This window comes from Hypanus sabinus, chromosome 5 (assembly GCF_030144855.1).
Source record: "Hypanus sabinus isolate sHypSab1 chromosome 5, sHypSab1.hap1, whole genome shotgun sequence".
Lineage (NCBI taxonomy): Eukaryota > Metazoa > Chordata > Chondrichthyes > Myliobatiformes > Dasyatidae > Hypanus > Hypanus sabinus.
In genome coordinates, this window is record NC_082710.1 from 5,083,588 (window position 1) to 5,096,082 (window position 12,495).

Consider the following 12,495-nt stretch of genomic DNA (forward strand, 5'->3'; position numbering starts at 1 on the left):
CCACAACTACCTGTGGTAACAAATTCCACAAATTCACCACCATCTAGCTAAATAAATTTCTCTGCATCTCTGTTTAAATGGATGCCACTCTATTCCGAGGCTGTACCCTCTTGTCCTAAACTACCCCACCGTGGAAAACATCCTTTCCTCATCTACTCTGTCTAGGCCTTTCAATATTCAAAAGGTTTCAATGAGATCCCTCCTCATCCTTCTAAATTCCAGCGAGTACAGATCCAGAGCCATCAAGCATTTCTCGTATGTTAACCTTTTCATTCCCGAAATCATCTTTGTGAACCTCCTCTGAACCCTCTCCAATGCCAGAACATCCTTTCTTTGATGAGGAGCTCATGCAAAGTTACAGTGATTCTCTCAAACTTACGCTGAGGAACATTTTACGCTACATTTCACTTGAGGGTAATGATTAGGCATTTAAAGAGATTAGTGTTATTAAAGATTAGCTTTATTTGTCATACATACATTGAAAATATACAGTGAAATGTGTCATTTGCATCAATGACCAACACAGTCCAAGGATGTGCTTGAAACAGCCCGCAAGGGTCGCCCACTGAACACGCCTACGCAGTAAAGGCTGATTTATACTTCTGCGTCAAATGAACGCTGTAGGTACAGCATAGTTGTGTAACCTATGCTGTACCCTACGCACTACCCTACCCCATAGCCTGACGCGCACCTCTCCAAAAATGTAACTGCGTGTCACGGCGACACAGACCACAACAACTGTGATTGGTCCGCTTGGTAGCATCGCATTTCCTCCTGTCTATAGGCATACTGTCCGTACACTGATGCAAAATAAATGTTTGGAGACAATGAACCAAATTGTCAAATCTACCTGCCCACATCGAAAATATTTGAAATGCATTTCCTTGCCCATGTCTCTCAGTAGCCGGACAAGCCACGAGAAAATTCACCCTCCTTCTGCCTCAATCTGTTCAATGGTCGTACACGCTGTCTCCTCCGACATCTTCTCTCTTTTCTGCGTTGCAGTAACTTCAATAAAAGTAACCCTTGTTCAGCATTTATTAGCTCCAACTCCAACATGATGCGCTGAGTCACCATTAGAAGCCCCACTGCCAACGACCGTTTTGGCAGTGAAACGCAGAGTGACAAAGGCACACCAACGCACAGGTATAAATGCTCACAACGGCACAGGCTGCTTATGGAGGCTACAGCTAGGCTATTACGCAGAGTATAAATCAGCCTTAACAGGAACAACGTACAAACTTCTTGCAGAAAGCAACGGGAATTGAATCTCAATTGGTAATCACTAATGCTGTAAAGTGATTCTGTTAGCCACTACATTACCAATCTGTGTTTAAGATTACCAAAAGAAACAGTAACCTATTTTGTTTGAATTTTGAAGACCAATTGTTTGAGGCTTTTTGTTTTAAAATATTTAAGTATTTTAATATTTAAAAACTCTTCTTAATTTATTCTGATGAAGGTTATCAGCCCAAAACACCATCTGTTTATTCATTTCTACAGGTTCTGCCTGACCTGCTGACTTCCTCCAGCATTTTGTATGTGTTATCTTTAATTTATATGCAGTACTGTGCAAAAGTTTGAGGCAGATATACAATACATAGCTCGGGTTGCTAATACATTTGCACAGTGATGTATTTGTCAATGTGAAATGGACAGTGAGTTTGTAAATCTGGCAGCAGCAAAGGATGTTGGGAATGGCAGAAGTGAAGCATTGCTGGAGGGGTGTGGGACGGGTGTCAGAGGAGCACCCGGCCCGGTTGGGGGAGGAGGGGGAGGGTGGCATGGGTGCAGACACACCCAGCCCTAAGACACCAGGCAGAGTCATTTGATTCCAAACGTTTGGTTTATTGGCCACAGAATGTCTCTCTGGTGCTTTCCACTCCCTCCTCTTTCCCTACCCCTTTTTCCAACCACGATTCTCCTCTCCCTGCCCCCTTCCCACTTCCAGTCCAGAATAGAGACCCATATCAGAGTCAGGTTTATCATCACTCACATATGTCATGGGATTTGTTTTGAATAGCAGTACAGTGCAATACATAAAATCACTACAGTACTGTGCAAAAGTCTTCATCACCCTATATATTTCTAATTTGGTGCACAGATATATTTATCTTTTGGAATGTTGTTGAATTATGGGAATATTTAAAGTGTTTTGATGGCTTGTTCAGATAGCTAAAGTAGGCCTGTGTTATGACTTCATCTCTCAACTGCATTCTGAGACAGCCTGGTCTAGGATGCTCGCATTTGAGAAGCTGTATATGATAAATGAAGACTTAGTTCATAGGCCAGTGGCAAACACAAGTGATTCACTGTTGTCTACACAGTTCCAGCTAAATGTATATCCGAGGTAATAAATTGGTGTCTAGACAATGACATAGCAATTTCTGACCAGGTTTGTCATTTCTAAAAGATAATACTGGGCATTAAGAAGCAATCTAAAGAACTTTCATGTCATCATAAGGCCTCTTTGGCATTCTGATTGTGAATCATTTTTCTATACAGATACAGTACTGTGCCAAATTCTTAGGTAGATACATATATATAGCTAAGATACATAAGACGTTTGCACAGGACTGTAGTAATTTTATGTATTGCATTGTACTGCTGCCACAGAAAAAATAAATTTCATGACATATGTGCGTGATGATGAATCTGATTCTGTTATGGGTCTCTATTGTGGACTGAGAGTGGGAAGGGGACAGGGAAAGAGAATAATAGCTGGGAAAAGAGGAAGGAAGAGTGGAGGGAGTAGGAAACACCAGAGAGCCATTCTGTAATGATCAATAAGCCAAATGTTTGGTCTCAAATGACCTTGCCTGATGTCTCAGGGCTGGGAGTGTCTGCACCTGCGAACCCCCACCCTGGCACTCCTTCTCCTCCACCTGTCCCAGACACCTCCTGTGGTGCTCAACCATTGCCATTCCAAACATCCTTCAAAAGATGGGTTACTTTAAATCTTAGTTCCAATAAAATACCATTGTTCAGCTTCTCTCTCCACAAACACTGCTTAAGTTGCCGAATATTTCCTAATTTCTATAAAAAGATGCGTGGTTTGCAGAAACTGATGTCACAGACAACCAATGACAAATGCACTTTGCAATAACATTAGCCACAAAGCAAAAAACCAGAAAGTAATAGATACAGTCCAGTCCATCATGGGTGAAGCCCTGCCCACCATTGAGAAGATCTACGAGGAATGGGGTCGCAAAAAGCAGCATCTTTCAGAGACCCCTATCACCCTTGACACGCTCTCTTCTCCATGCTGCCATCAGGAAGGAGGTACAGGAGGCTCAGGATGCACACCACCAGGTTCAGGAACAGTTATTACCCTCAACCATCAGGAAGGAGGTACGGGAGCCTCAGATCCCACACCGCCAGATTCAGGAACAGTTATTACCCCTCAACCAAAGGGGATAACCACTCAACTTCACTTGCCCCACCATTGAAATGTTCCCACCATGTTTGGACTCACTTTCAAGGACTTTTTATCTCATGGTTTTATTTATATATTTATTTATTTTATTTGTTTGTTTATTTATATATCTGTCTATTTATTTGCTTATCTGCCTCTTTCTTTTTGTACTTACACAGCTTATTGTTTCTTGGCATATTAGTTGTTTGTCTGTCCTGTTGTGTATTATCTTTCATTGATTCCATTGTATTTCTTGTATCTACTGTAAAGATCATAAGAAAATGAATCTCAGATTGTATATGGTGACAAATACGTACTTTATAAATTTACTTTGAACTTTGCACTTTGGAATCCTTCTGCTCTTCTGTGAGTTCCTCCCTTTAAGCAGAGAAACAGCTTATGGTATTGTGCATTTTTGACTGACAAAGCTGGGCACGGGGGTGGGAGGGGGAATTGCAAAGGTGGTGGAGTGGGGTATCTAGGCTCCAGACACTTGTATTTTGTTTTCCAAGCAACAGACAAGATGTTGGAGGATCTCAGGTCAGGCAGCATCTACAGAAGAAAGTACAATCGACTTCATCAGGACTGGACAAAAAACAAGATGAGGAGCCGGAGTAAGAAGGTGGGGGAAGGGGAGGAAGAAACACAAAGTGATGGGTGAAACCGGGAGGTGGGAGGGGTGAAGTAAAGAGCTGGAAAGTTGATTGGTGAAAGAGATACAGGGCTGGAGAAGGGCATATCTGACAGGAGAGAACAAAAATCCATGGAAGAAAGTAAAGGGGGATGAGCACCAGAGGCAGGTGATGGGCAGATAAAGAGACAATGAGAGAAGGAAAAGGAGATGGGGAATGGTGAGGGGGAGGTGGGGGGCATTACAGGAAGTTTGAGAAATCGATGTTCATGCCATCAGATTGAAGGCTACCCTGACAGAATATAAGCTGTTGCTCCTCCAACCTGAGTGTGGCCTCATTGTGACAGTAGAGGAGGCCATGGATTGACATGTCAGAATGAGAATGGGAAATGGAATTAAAATTGGTGGCCACTGGGAGATTCCGCTTTTTCTGGTGGACGAAGTGTTGGTGCTTGGCCAAGTGGTCTTCCAATCTACTTCTTGTCTCACCAATAGACAGGAGGCGGCATTGGAGCACTGGATACAGCAGATGATCCCAACAGTCTTACAGGTGAAGTGTTGCCTCATATGAAAGGACTGCCTGGGGCCGTGAATGGTGCTGAGGGAGGAGGTATAGGCAGGTGTAGCACTTGCTCCACTTGCTGGGATAAGTGCCAGGACGGAGATCTATGGAGAGGGTTGAATGAAAAAGGGAATCGTGTAGGGAGCGATCCCTGTGGAAAACAGAAAGTGGGGGGAGGGAAAGATGGGCTTGGTGGTGGGATCCCACTGGAGATGACAGAAATTATGGAGAATTCTGTGCTGGCATGGATGCGAGGACAAAAGGAACCTTATCCCTGGTGGGATGGCGGGAGGATGGGATGACAGCAGATGTGGCTGAGGGCAGTGTTGATGGTGAAGGAAGGGAAGGCCCTTTCTTTAAAGGAGGACAACAGCTCCTTACTTCTGGAATGAAAAGCCTCATCCTGAGATCATATGTGATGGAGACAGAAAAATTGAATGATGGGGATGACACTTTTACAAGTAACAGGGTAGGAAGAACTACAGTCCAGGTAGCTGTGGGTTTATAATAGACACCAGGTAGTTAAGTTGTCTCCAGAGATAGAGACTGAGAGATCAAGAAAGGGGAGGGAGGTGTCAGAAATGGACCAGGTAAATTTGAGGGCAGGTGGAAGTTGGAGACAAAGTTGATGAAGTCGCTGCAGGAAGCAGCACCAATGTAGTCGTTGATGTTGTCATCCAAGCCTACACTAGTATCACTCCTCAACTTTTCCTACAGTTGTAGCCATGGGCACTTGCATGGTTACCAGTTATGCCTGCCTGTTTGCCAGCATCATGGAACCGTCTATATTCCAAGCCTACACTGGTATCACTCCTCAACTTTTCCTACACCACATCAACAGTTTCACCTATCACCTTGCATTTCAAGTTCAAGTTCAAGTTCAAGTTGCTTTTATTGTCATTTCAACTATAAACTGCTGGCACAGTACACAGTAAAAATGAAACATCGTTCCTCCAGGACCCTGGTGCTACATGAAACAACACAAAACTACACTAGGCAGCACAAGGCTACACTAGACTACATAAAACAACATAAAAACTGCACTAGACTACAGACCTGCACAGGACTACATAAAGTGCACAAAACAGTGCAGGGAAATACAATAATTAATGAACAAGACAATAGGAAGAGTAGAGGACACATTATAATGTCAGTCTAGATTCTGGGTATTGAGGAGTCTGGTGGCTTGGGGGAAGAAACTGTTGCACAGTCTGGTCGTGAGAGCCTGAATGCTTCAGTACCTTTTGCCAGAAGGCAGGAGGGAGAAGAGTTTATATGAGGGGTGCTTGGTGTCCTTCATAATATTGTTAGCTTTGTGGGTGTAGCATGTGGTGTAAATGTCCGTAATAGCGGGAAGAGAGACTCTTCTCAGCTGACCTCACTATCCGCTGCAGGGTCTTGCGATCTGAGATGGTACAATTCCCAAACCAGGCAGTGATGCAGCTGCTCAGGATGTTCTCAATACACCCTCCGTAGAATGTAGTGAGGATGGGGGGGTGGGAGATGGACTTTTCACAGAAAGTAGAGACACTGCTGGGCTTTCTTTGCTATGGAGCTGGTGTTGAGGGACCAGGAGAGGTTCTCCATCAGGTGAATATCAAGAAAACTGGTGCTCTTAATGATCCCAATGGAGGAGCCATCAATGTTCAGTAGAGGGTGATCACTCCATGCTCTCCTGAAGTAAACAACCATCTCTTTTGTTTTGTTCACATTCAGAGACAGTTTGTTGGCTCTGCACCAGTCCGTTAGCCACTGTAAGCTGACTTGTCATTCTTGCTGATGAGACCCACCGCGGTCATGTCATTGGGGAACTTGATGATGTGGCTCAAGCTGTGTGTTGCAGCACAGTCGTGGGTCAGCAGAGTGAACAGCAGTGGACTGAGCACACAGCCCTGGGGTGCCCCCATGCTCAGTGTGATGGTGTTGGAGATGCTGCTCCCGATCCAGACTGACTGAGGTCTCCCAGTCAGGAAGTCTAGGATCCAGTTGCAGAGGGAGGTGTTCAGGCCCAATAGGCTCAGTTTTCCAATCAGTTTCTGAGGGATGATTGTGTTGAATACTGAACTGAAGTCTATGAATAGCATTCAAACGTATGTATCTTTTTTGTCCAGGTGGGTGAGGGCCAGGTGGAGGGTGGTGGCAATGGCGTCATCTGTTGAATGGTTGGGATGATACACGAACTGCTGTGGGTCCGTTGAGGGAGTGAGTATATTTCTTCCTCCCTTCCCCCCACCTTATAATTCTGAATCCACATCTTTTCTTCCTCCAGTCTTGATGAAGGGTCTCAGCCCAAAACATCGACTGTACTCTTTTCCATACATGCTGCCTGGCCTGCTGAGCTCCTCCAGCATTGTGTGTCTGTTGCTTGGATTTCCAGCATCTGCAGATTTTCTCTCTACTTTGTTTTGCATGTTTGACAAACATACTTTGACAGTATACCCCTCTGAAGAGGTGGCTGATGCTTTAGCAGGTTGATATTTAGCTACACAGTAATATGGAATGCACAAATGCGGGCTTTTAATTTTCCTTCCCTTCTGTTGTTTCTTGGGGTCATTGAAGAGTGGAGCTCTAGGCTGCTCACTCATTGTTATTGTCCTGGTCATGGCCAGCAGTACACAGTGGACAGCTTGAGGATTATGGTCATGCATGTACAAATTATATGGGAAGAACTGAATCATAAGTTTAGATGTCTGTTGTGGTGGAGGGTAACATACAGTCACTCAAAACTGCTGCAATGCTGCCACTGGCTTTTGGTCAGTGATTTGTTATTGCAGGAAGTATGATTAGTTCTCTGTCTCACTTGTTGAGTGAACTCGGCCTTTTCTCCTTGGAGCGACGGGGTATGAGCGGTGACCTGATAGGGGTGTATAAGATAATGAGGGGCATTGATCATGTGGCTAGTCAGAGGCTTCTTTCCCAGGGCTGAAATGGCTAGCACAAGGGGGCACAGTTTTAAGGGGTTGGAAATAGATAGTGAGGGGATTTCAGGGGTACGTTTTTCACACAGGGAGTGGCGAGTGTGGGGAATACACTGCAGACGGCAGTGGTGGAAGCAGTTGCTATTGGGGCCTTTAAGATCCTCTTAGACAGGTACATGGAGCTTAGAAAACTGGAGGGCCACGTGCTAGAGAAACTCTAGGCGAGTAGGTTACAAGTTCGGCATAACGTTGTGGGCCGAAGGGCCAGTAACGTGCTGTAAATTTCTATGTTGTATTTTCTAAGTTCTCTCTCTCTCTCGCTCTCTCTCTCTCTCTCTCTCTCTCTCTCTCTCTCTCTCTCTCTCTCTGTCCCTGTCTATCTGAATCTCTATCCCTCTCACATTCTGTATTTCTGTTTGCCTGTCTTTGCTCTTGTCTATCCATCTGTCTCTGTCTGTCTCTCTCTCACTTTGTATCTCTCTCTGTCTATCCCTGTCTCTGTCTGTCTCAATCTGTCTGTCTGATTTTCTGTCTCTGTCTCAATCTGTCTCTATCTCAGTCACTCTCTGTCCATCTGTTTATATCCATCAAAATCTCTTTGTCTGTCCTTCTGTCTCTCTCACTGTATCTCTGTCTGTCTGTCTTGTTCTCTATCTTATCTGTCTGTTGTTTTCTCTCTCTCTCTTTTTCTTGGATTAAAGAAAGGTTATGATGCCTCTTGATGCCCTTCTCACCTCTGGTATTGCTTCTGACATTTTTCTTTAGAATGATTGTGGAAAACTGTAGGCAGGAATTCTCTCTCTAGCAGTCATGTGTCGATCCTTGACAATTTCTACACTAAATATTGCCTTTATTTTGAACAACAAAGGGTTAAAGCATTGATAATCTATTATTTGAAACCTACAGGTACAGGAGCCTGAAGACGCATACCCAAAGTTTCAAGAACATTTTCTTTCCCTCTGCCATCAGATTTCTGAATGAACATTGAAGCCATGAACACTACCTTACTGCTTTTGCTCTTGTTTTGCACTACTTATTTAATTAATTTTTTATACCTTATTGTAATTTATGGTATTTTTATGTATTGCACTGTACTGCTGCCACAAACAACAAATTTCATTACACATTCCAGTGATATTAAATCTGATTCTGATATCCATTTGTTAATACCACAAATGAACAATTCTGGATGTAGTTTCAATGGTGTTTATTTTATTTCATTCAATTTAATGAATTATAATTTGTTTGTTTGTTTGTCTACTTATTTAGAGATATAGCATAGAATAGTGTCCTCCCGTCCTTCGAGCCGCACTACCCGGCAACACCTGATTTAACCCCAGCCTAATCACAGGACAATGTACGATGACCAGTTAACCAACCAGCCAGTATGCATTTGGATTGTGAGGAAGCTGGAGCACTTGGAGATAACCCACACATTCCATGGGGAAGACGTACAAACTCCTTACAGAAGATGCCAGGATTGAACTCTGAACTCCGCCAGCCCGAGCTGTAATAGCACTACACTACCATGTGCACTCACGTTTGTGTTTGAAAGCCCAAAGCTGATATCAGCATAAGGCAGTTGAGACCTATCCCAACTCTTTTCATCCCATAGACCAATACCACTAAGCAAGGGTTCCATTGGCTCCAGGTTGGGAAATTCTGCTCTATCCTGTCCAGTTACCAGGCAACTACAGGGACCAGTATGAAAAACACTGGAGCTGACTCTGTCTGGAGATTTCCACGAGACACCTCTTTAAGGAGTTGAAACTTTGCTGTTGTGAGATAGGGATCAGATTCATTCAGCGTGTCATGGCCATTGATTTTCAATACTTGCCAAGAAAATACAGATGTAATTCTTTTGGATTGGCAAGTTAATGAGAGCCCAAACAGATAACGGCCGCACAGGGCAGAGTGATGCAGATGTAGTGATTACCAATAGATTCAGACGGATGGTGAAGGAAATGCAGCAATCACAGCAATGACAGTGAGAGAGAGAGAGAAGCCAGTTCCTTAGGACATTTAGAATCTCAGCCAGGTAGCTGGATTTTAATCTGTACAGCACAGTGTTGGTTTCGATGCAGTCTACCCTGAGGCTGTTGCTTACACTAAGACACAAATGCCAGATCCATTGAAGGATTATAGCCCTCAGAACATTATCATCTATGATGAAATGGGGCTTATTATGGATCAGCTGTTGATAGCAGCTTAGCGCTCAAGAAAAAATCTTTACCAGGCAGGAATGATAGCCTGTCAACCATGTTACATGCTAACATTAATGGGATAGAAAATGTGAAAACTTAGAAGTAAATCATGCTACCAACTGTTTACCGCTTATAATGGCAAAATACAATTTAACCATATCTTATATAAACTCAGTGGCGATTGGATGTTGTTAACGGCTCAAGATAAAGATCACTCTTACTTTCTCATCATTTTTGAGAAATAAAATGGCACATTTCTGCTAAAAGTCAATTTACAGCAGCTTTAATCCAGATTAACATCAATTTGGTTTTAATTCAGTTTAAAATCACAGGGCACTTCATTAGATCACTAACAAACTAAAATAGACCCTCAGTTGCATAACGAGATACCAGGATAGCTTGGCCAATGAGATAATTTTAAGACCATATGATATAGGAGAAGAATTAGGCCATTTGGCCCATCGTGCCTGCTCACTATTCCATCATGGCTGATTTATTATCCCTTTCAACTTCATTCTTCTTTTTCCCTATAACCTTCGATGCTCTTTCTAATTAAGAATGAAGTTGCAACTTTCAGAAGGTCAGTTGGGAGAGGCTTATAAAAGAATTCCAGAACACTCATGAATGCAATGTCCCTTGTTTCCAAAGAAAAGACTGAAACCAATAGCCAGGTGAAGCAGATTGTTTTGACGGAAGTCACTCTAACTTCTCTCTCACTCCAATATTGGTAGCCTATTCGTAGTGGTTAATTATTATAGAGTACAGCGAAAATTTACAAGGATGGTGCAGAATCTTGGGAACCTGAGTTAGAGGAAAAGGTTAAATAGGTTGGGACTTTATTCCTTGGAGTGCAGGATTATGAGGTGTGATTTGATTCAGGTGTACACAATTATGAGGGGTATAGATAAGGTAAAGCTTTTTCCACTGAGGTTGGGTGAGATAAAACTCATTGTCAAAGGTTAAGGATGAAAGATGAAGTATTTATGGGGAACCTCTTCAATAAGAGGATGGTGTAAGTGTTGAACAAGCAGATGGATGTGGGTTTGATTGCAACATATAGAGACGTTTGGATAAGTACATGGATGAGAGGGGTATGGTCTGGGTGCAGGTGAATGGGACTAGGCAGAGTAATAGTTCAGCATGGACTCAATGGTTCCAGTGCTCTTTGACTCTATGATAAGTTTACCAATAATGAAATGTTGAAGTACTTCAGCTTGAAGAAATTGGAATGAGGTTTTAGCCTGGTTTGGTCATCTAATCAGGACTCAGAGTTGTCTGCTCTCTGCTATCTATTGTGAGTCACACAGCTGGGATACATTAGCTTCTAATACAGCAGAGGATCAATGTTTCTCCATGCAAAATGCCATCTCCATAATTAGATTATATGGCAGTATTGTCTCAAAGGAACTGAACAAATGCAACATTAATAAATAATGCACCAACATAACCTTTGTGATGAGTTCTGCAAAATTGCGTCAGAAGAGGCAGGTCACTGGATTTGTGTGAGTTAATATACTGTTTGTCGTTATGGATGGGACCTGTCTACTTCAAACATCTCCAAAGAAAGAATTGTTTCAAAAACTATATACTTTTTGAAATGAACATGAGATGACTAAAATAAAATTTGAAAAAGAAAACTGTTTACATTTCAGGAAGATGAGTTGTCTGAACTTAGACTGGCAAAATGATGCCTCATAAATCTGGACATATTTATTAACCCCTAACCATCAAGTTCCTCTTTTGTCATTAATTTTAGTTCAAAAGATGTTGCTTTTCTCAGAATTGTATACCGTCCATTTTCAGATTTTACAAAAGTTGGCATTTAAATGAGACTTAGCCTTGATAGTTCACTAACTTACTGATGTCGAGTTGGTGATCTTTTGTCCATGAGCAAACCAGTGCTCAGTAAACTGGTAAAACACAGTGAAATGTACTGTTGAAGTGTTAATTGTGAAGGATGGTGGATACTGACAATATAATTATATTCTACATTTGTGTCAGCACATTTTTGAGATACAAGCTTCAAAATGTAGAATGATGCATAGGACAATAACACTCAGAACAGGCTAGGAATATCTCTGATGTTGTGAATGAAGCTGTTTTTGTGTGTTTGTACAAATGCTCGCTGGTTCAGAGTTCTGATGGTATGAACATGCAGGATAAGAGATATCTTAAAGTCAAGAGCTTCTGTTGTTGTTCACACCAAACATCAGAATGGGAAAAGATGTCATCTAAGTGATTTTGACTGTGGAATGATTGCTGGTGCCAGATGGGATGGTTTGAGTATCTCAGAAACTTCTGATCTTCTGGGACTTTCATACATAACAGTCTCTAGTACTTACAGAGCATAGTATGAAAAACAAAAACAAAAAAATCCAGAGAGCGCAGTTCTGTTGGTGAAAACACTTTGTCAATGAGAGGTCAGAGGAGAAACTGCTGACAGGAAGGCAACAGTAACTCAAATAACCATGAAATACAACAGTGGTGTGTAGTAAAGCATCTCTAAATGCCAAACATGTTGAACCTTGAAGCGGATGGACTACAGCAGCAGAAGACCATGAACATACACTCAATGAACACTTAATTAGGTACTGGAAGTAACTAATAAAGTGGCCTCTGAGTGCAGTTCAAAAAGATTTTGTGCTGGAGAAGAAATATGTTAACTTTAGTTGATTATTGTTTGTCTTTGCAACACGTTCAATGATGGAACAAGAAACGGAAGGCAATAGATTCTTGCCTTGTTTGCCTTATGAAGTAAAATCAAT

The 12,495-nt window shown here is 42.3% G+C and overlaps 1 long non-coding RNA gene across 1 annotated transcript; it reads left to right on the forward strand.

Moving 5' to 3' along the window:
* Positions 1–3,884: 3,884 nt before the first annotated feature.
* LOC132393640 (uncharacterized) lies at positions 3,885–8,896 on the forward strand. Its single transcript, XR_009512015.1, has 3 exons — positions 3,885–4,037; positions 6,720–6,810; positions 8,433–8,896. It is a non-coding gene; the product is annotated as an uncharacterized LOC132393640 (long non-coding RNA).
* The last annotated feature ends 3,599 nt before the right edge of the window (positions 8,897–12,495 follow it).